This window comes from Aythya ferina (genome assembly GCF_964211825.1).
Source record: "Aythya ferina genome assembly, chromosome: 11".
Taxonomy (NCBI): domain Eukaryota; kingdom Metazoa; phylum Chordata; class Aves; order Anseriformes; family Anatidae; genus Aythya; species Aythya ferina.
This window is the reverse complement of record NC_140307.1, coordinates 6,483,116-6,488,941: the sequence shown is the minus strand read 5'-3', so window position 1 is coordinate 6,488,941 and position 5,826 is coordinate 6,483,116.

Below are 5,826 nucleotides of genomic sequence, written 5' to 3'. Positions count from 1 at the left end.
TATATTGACCTGAGTATTATAACTGTTTGGTGTTCACCAAGGAAGGGGCAGGAGAGGTGCGGGAGCATCTGGAGTGGCCGGCCCGGGCGAGACCTCGCGCTTGCTGGGCTGGGAGCGGGCGTTCGAGCGACGTCCGAGGCATGTGGTGGTGACCTTGGTTTTTGAGGGTATGTTAGGTGATGGGTGAACGTGAAGCCGTTTGTTGTGACTGGTCCGAGGTTGGTAGTTAGTTTGTTCGGCCAAGACCGCCTGGCGTGCTGCAGCAAGGCACGTTCTTGGCTCCGTGCTCGTGGCGGGGAGGGAAGGGGCAGGGAGCGGGGTGGGCAGGGAAGGTTTGTTGGCGGCTCTCACAGCTGAGGAACACCCAGCGGGACCCGTCCCCTGCCAGCAGGGACCGGTGCCTGGCAGGGCAGCACGCAGATCTGATGAGCACAGCCTTTGGAGAGGAGAGGGAGAAGCCTCCAGGAGGCGGTGGATGAGCTGGGTGGACAGTTAGGAGGATTCTGAGGATGACTTTCCTCATCCTTTCTTAAGGAGAGATATAAAAGGGAAGGAGCAGAGATGCTGGAATGTGGCAGGAAGGTTTTTTGCTGCAAACCAATGCCCTTAGTATTAAGTGTCTTACTGTGCCCCGGTCTAAGACACTCGACATCTGCCAGGGCTCATGAAAACCATAAGTACATCTAACTCTTAATTCCCAAAAGCTACCTGCTAAGCAGCCTGCCTTCTCTCCCCCTCCAAAAATAACCTCTGAAATATTGGTGATAGGCCTGAGACCCAGCCAAGCAGAAAGACTGCAGGACTTCAAGGGACTTTGTCAAGTCTAAATAATTTATTTTCACTTCTCCGCAAGGAGCCAGCACACAGCACTGCATTACTGAAGTCCTGATCTATCCTTTCTTTCAAGCTCCAATTAGTTGTTGTTCTGAACAGTTAAATAGGATGTCAGATAGCTCTCAATGGGATGCTTGCGTAGTAATGAACGTCAAAGAAATAATTAATCTTTTCCCATGCCTTTCTGAGAGTACCTAAAATATGAAAAAGTTCTTACAACTGTGTTGGCTTTTCTCTAAATTTTGCATTCCTTTTTTGAGGGAAGTAACTAGATTGGTCTGATTAGCTCATTTAATTTTCTGCTTCCATAACCTCCTTGATTCATCTCCTAATTAGTGCTGGGTGCCAGAGTGCAGGTGAGTCCGGGGTTCAGCGAGTGCAATTTGGGTTTAATTTGTGTGCAAGCAAAATAATGCACAGCCGAGCCCTGGGCACGCGTCGCGATGCTTTTGCGGTGAGGTTTCAGCACCTTTGTGCCTCCTCCTACTGCTGTGTTTTTTAAGTTGAAAAGTGTGCGTTTTGGGTCTGAAATACTTGACATTGTTTCTTTAAAAACAGAGTGCTTTGAGTTGTAAAAGGAAGAGCTCTCTTTCATGTTTTGGGACGTAGACAGTATGATACCCGTAGGAACCTCCAGCCTGCTAATTAGTGTCAGATGAAGATGCCGAAGATTAAGGTGTAAGCAACATTATAGTGGATAAAAGTGGGCTAATCTGCCGCCAGGGGGACGTTTCTTTCCAACTCCAGAAAGTGATTTATTTTATGTATGCCTTTTAAGCCTGTTTTTTCTTTTTTAATTTTATTTTTATTGAGTTTAGTGACAGGATAAAGTTAAATCTGGCTGTGAACCTCAGCTTAAGCTGTTGAGGTTTCCTGAGACAGGAGGAGGCAAAGAGTGAAACTGCAAGGTGGAAGCCGTCTGCAGTGCCGAGGAGCATCCCACGATTCAGGAGTGGTTGCTAAATGGGATGACCCTGGTTTGTCCTGGTACAGAGGAGGGAGAGATGGGGATGAAGCCACAGGGCTGCTAAAGCCAACTGTTGTATTGAGGGGCCTGGGCCACGGTACTGATCGCTGTTAGCAAACCTTCTTTTTAAATAAAAAGGCAAGAAATGAAACAAATGTGCGATTATTATTTTTTTGATGTATCAACATGAGAAGTGGGGTAAGACTGTAAGATGCCATGCTGGTTAAATAGGGAGAAAATAGAAGGGAGAAGAGGGATTTCTCATGCCCTTGAAGCGTCTTCTGGGGCAGAACCCAGGCAAGCTATAGGCAAATTATCCCAAAGGATGAAATTGCTGGTGGTGTTTCTATTCCCCTGTTTTAAATGTATTAAACCAGGACTGAAGCCTTGCAGCTGCTCAGATTAGTGGCAGAGCTCCCATTTCACCCAGCTGCCATCCAGGTTGGTCCCTGGCACAAGAAGCATCCAGAAACCTTCCCGTGCTTTAATGGCCATGTCAGGTCCTCCGGCGTGGTTCTCGGAGGGACTCCAATCCCAATCCCCACTGGCAATGTGCCGTGTCACCTGTTTCCAGCAGGCAGCTGGGACCCAGCCCTCCCAAGCTCCAGCAGGGAGGGCTGCAGAGCCCTCCTGCTTTCTGAGCTGGGGCTCACCTTCTCTGTGCAGGGAGCAGTGATGCTTGAGGCAGGTGGATGCTCTCCAGGTTCCCAAATTAACACCAGCTGCCCCAGTGCTGCCATGTGGGACTGCAATCAGCCACCAGATGCCAGGGGACTGGGCTGCTGCTTGGTGGATGCCTTTGTGCCAGTTAAGGCTCTTCGGCTGTTGAGAGGAGACAAAACCCATATGGATGCCATTCAGGTGTGTGTACTGCACTGTGAACGTGCTGGATGGCCCTTGGCTCTTCGCTCCTCCATCCTGCTGCTGCCTCTAGCCCAGACTAGTGGCTCTGGGATGTGTATTTCCCTGCTGTGGGCTAGGAATGAGTTTTCAAACCATAGCAAGCAGCTGATGTTAGACCTGGACTTGTAAAATAGAGCTGACTTGGAATTTCCATGTGACTGAATCCAGAGCTAGGGCTGTGTTTGTGTTGCTGTGGCACTGGTACAGGGGTGCTCCTGTCCAAACCCGATGCCCTTTCCATCCTTGTGTGCCTCCTGTCTGTTCTTCCCTCACCACAGCTTGGGGATAAGGGCCTTGACTGCTCAGCCAAGCCACAGCCAAAAGCACAGCTGCCTGGATTGCTTTTCTTTTTAATCTTGGTTGGCTTTGTTACATCCCAGCCTTCTGATCTGCCGCTCGCTCGGAAGCCAGCCTGGGGATAAGAAGTGGCCTCGCCTTCTGATGCCCAGCAAGTGAGCTTGTGCTTTCCTCTCCCTTTGATTGCTCCAGTGATTTTCTTCCCTGGTGAACAAAGCTCAAGAAACAAGCCTACCATTACCAACCCAAAAACAGGGTTTTTCCAGCCCGAGGAATGGCCCTCTGGGACAGATTCAACTCAGCTCTGGCTGCACTTGTGCCATGGGGCTATGCCAAGGGGGATGCATGGCACAGAGCTTTCTGTTCCTGCTATGAAAATTCACATACTCCTCTGTGGATGCTGCTCTCAGAGGGGCTATCTTGCCCACACCTCATACTGGCACAGTGTATGGCTCCTCTGGTCAAGCTGCAGTCTGCGCAAAGGTCAATGATGCCAAGATCCCATCTAATTACTGCAATTTATTAATTTAACGCAGTGCTGCCTGCTATAACACTGACTTGTATTTGCCCAGGTGAGTTGCAGTGGCTTCTCTGAACTCTGTCTGCCTGAGGTGTTTTTTTTTTTTAGTGCTGAGAAAACCACTGAATGTGTTTTTGAGACGCTGCTCTTGCGAACCTGACAGACACGATGTTTTGTTTTGAAGGTGTGATGAAAATTGTTTTCAGTTTTACACTGTTTTGGATGCTGCTTGGGAACAACACAGAGCGGTGGACTTCAGTCAGTCTGTTTTAAATTATATAAATGGTTTCAGTTGGCCCAAACGCAGATTCATTTTTAATTTTATGCAAAACTTTTTAAAATGTTGCACCATCTACAGATCTTGTTATACAGATGCTATTTTTTGACCATCATTCCTTCTAAAAAATTTAAGCTACTCAATTTCATGCTAGAGAGGCTTGAAATATGGAAATTAAAGCTTAAAGCTCTGAAAGCTCTGAGATCCCCACCGGGATGGCAGAGACATGGTTATTTCAGAGTGCTTCTTGGCATCAGGAGGCAAAGCAGGTGTGTGACCTTGGTCTCTGGTGTGGTGCCTCCTTACACCACACATTGTTCAGCCCATTCAGTGTTTTGGTTGCTTTCCTCGTTGTATTTCTCACATTTATGAGTTCATCAGGAAAATATCACCCTGGTGGGAGGCCCAGGCAGGAAAGCATTTTAAGCTGCAGGTCGGAGAGGTCACCACCGTTGGGGAGTGGACTATACGTCTTATTTGCCACTCTCCCAGGGAGTAGCTCTTCATCCATTTTTGCAAAGAAAAAACTGAGAAGGACTGGGCAGAGGTCTGAATGCTAACCAAAACACCTAACATCCTCGCAGGAGGATGTACTTCTCTCCCAGAAGTAGCAGCATTGAGGCATTTGGCAATAAGCTCCTTTTCCAGCTGGAATCACCCCTGTTCAGCTCCATCGAACCTAACCCCATGCATGAGCGAAGCATTGCATGCCAATTACATGCATGATCCAGCTGAAGGCAGATGCATGGAGCTGCTTAACAGCATCTCCAAGCAAATCTGAGAGCATTTCTGCAGGAATCAGTCAGCTCCCACAAACCCTTCCCGCAACGATGCTCTAACAACTTTGGGTCAAGCACAAAGATGAAATAGCACCATGGAGGGAAATATCTTCCACCCAGTGTAAGGATCCTCAGCACACAGCCAGAAGCAGCTATCTCCAACCCTCTAAAAAGAGAGGCACAGGGCAGGAGAAGGGTGCTCAGCCCAGGGGTGGCCTGGGGTCCCTGTCCTGTGCAGGGTGTCACAGCACAACCTGAGCTATGCCTCCATGGAGGGAGCATTGCATATCCCAGCACCTTTGTGCTGGGCTGGGGGGCTGGCACAGGGCGTGCTTACCTCCCAGGCCCTATAAATAAACTAAAATAAGCGTACAAAAAAAGTATGAAATAAAAATTATAAAATGAAACTAAATAATGTGCCTGTTCCTTATACAGATTGGGATGGGCACCTGGCTCTCCTTTAAGACTGCACAGTGGAGGCTCTGAATTTAATTCTCACATGCTCTGACCAGGACTGAGCTCTATCTCTTGCATTGCATCCCTGACAAAAGCACGGGGTTTGGGCAGGGTTTAGGCACCAGGAAAACCAGCGTCCTCCAACCCCTAAAGCCATGCAGGGGGAGGCTGTCATCCCCACCCCCCCAAAGTGCCTGGCCAGACGAAACCAGCTGGCGCTGCTGGAGGAGCACAGCCAGCAATAAAAGCTAAGTCCTCTGTGTTGAAATGGTGGCAGGCCAGCTGATACTAATCCTGTGCCTCCCGCAAACAAAACCTCCTGGGCGTTGTGAAATATCCGCGGCTATTTGCTGGTTTGGTTGCCTGGAGAAATCCCTCCAGCAAGCGCCGACGAAGCACGGCGTGTTCTTGCACGACCCAGGCGGCAGAGGTTAAAGCACATTACAGGAGCGTAATGGGTTTTGTAACTAGCGCTCTGGAAAGCCTAACGCACTGCTTTCTAGAAACTGTTCCAATTTCGGCTTCAGCAGGAACCACAGAGCAAGGAAAATATTATGCTTGGCCCATCAGTCTTGTGGCGTCTTGCTGTACAGGTTCCAGATGAACTTGCTTAACTGGGCTCGTGTCTGGAAATGACTTTGGATGGGAGGTTGCTCGAGAAGAGGAGCGGTGGCGTGCTCTATTCCTGGACTGCAGATTAGCACTCCATATGGGTGCGGAGCCAAAGCATATGGACCCGCATCTGCTAGGCAGGCCCGGCCTGGCCCCATAGATGGTTTGTAATGCGCGGAGA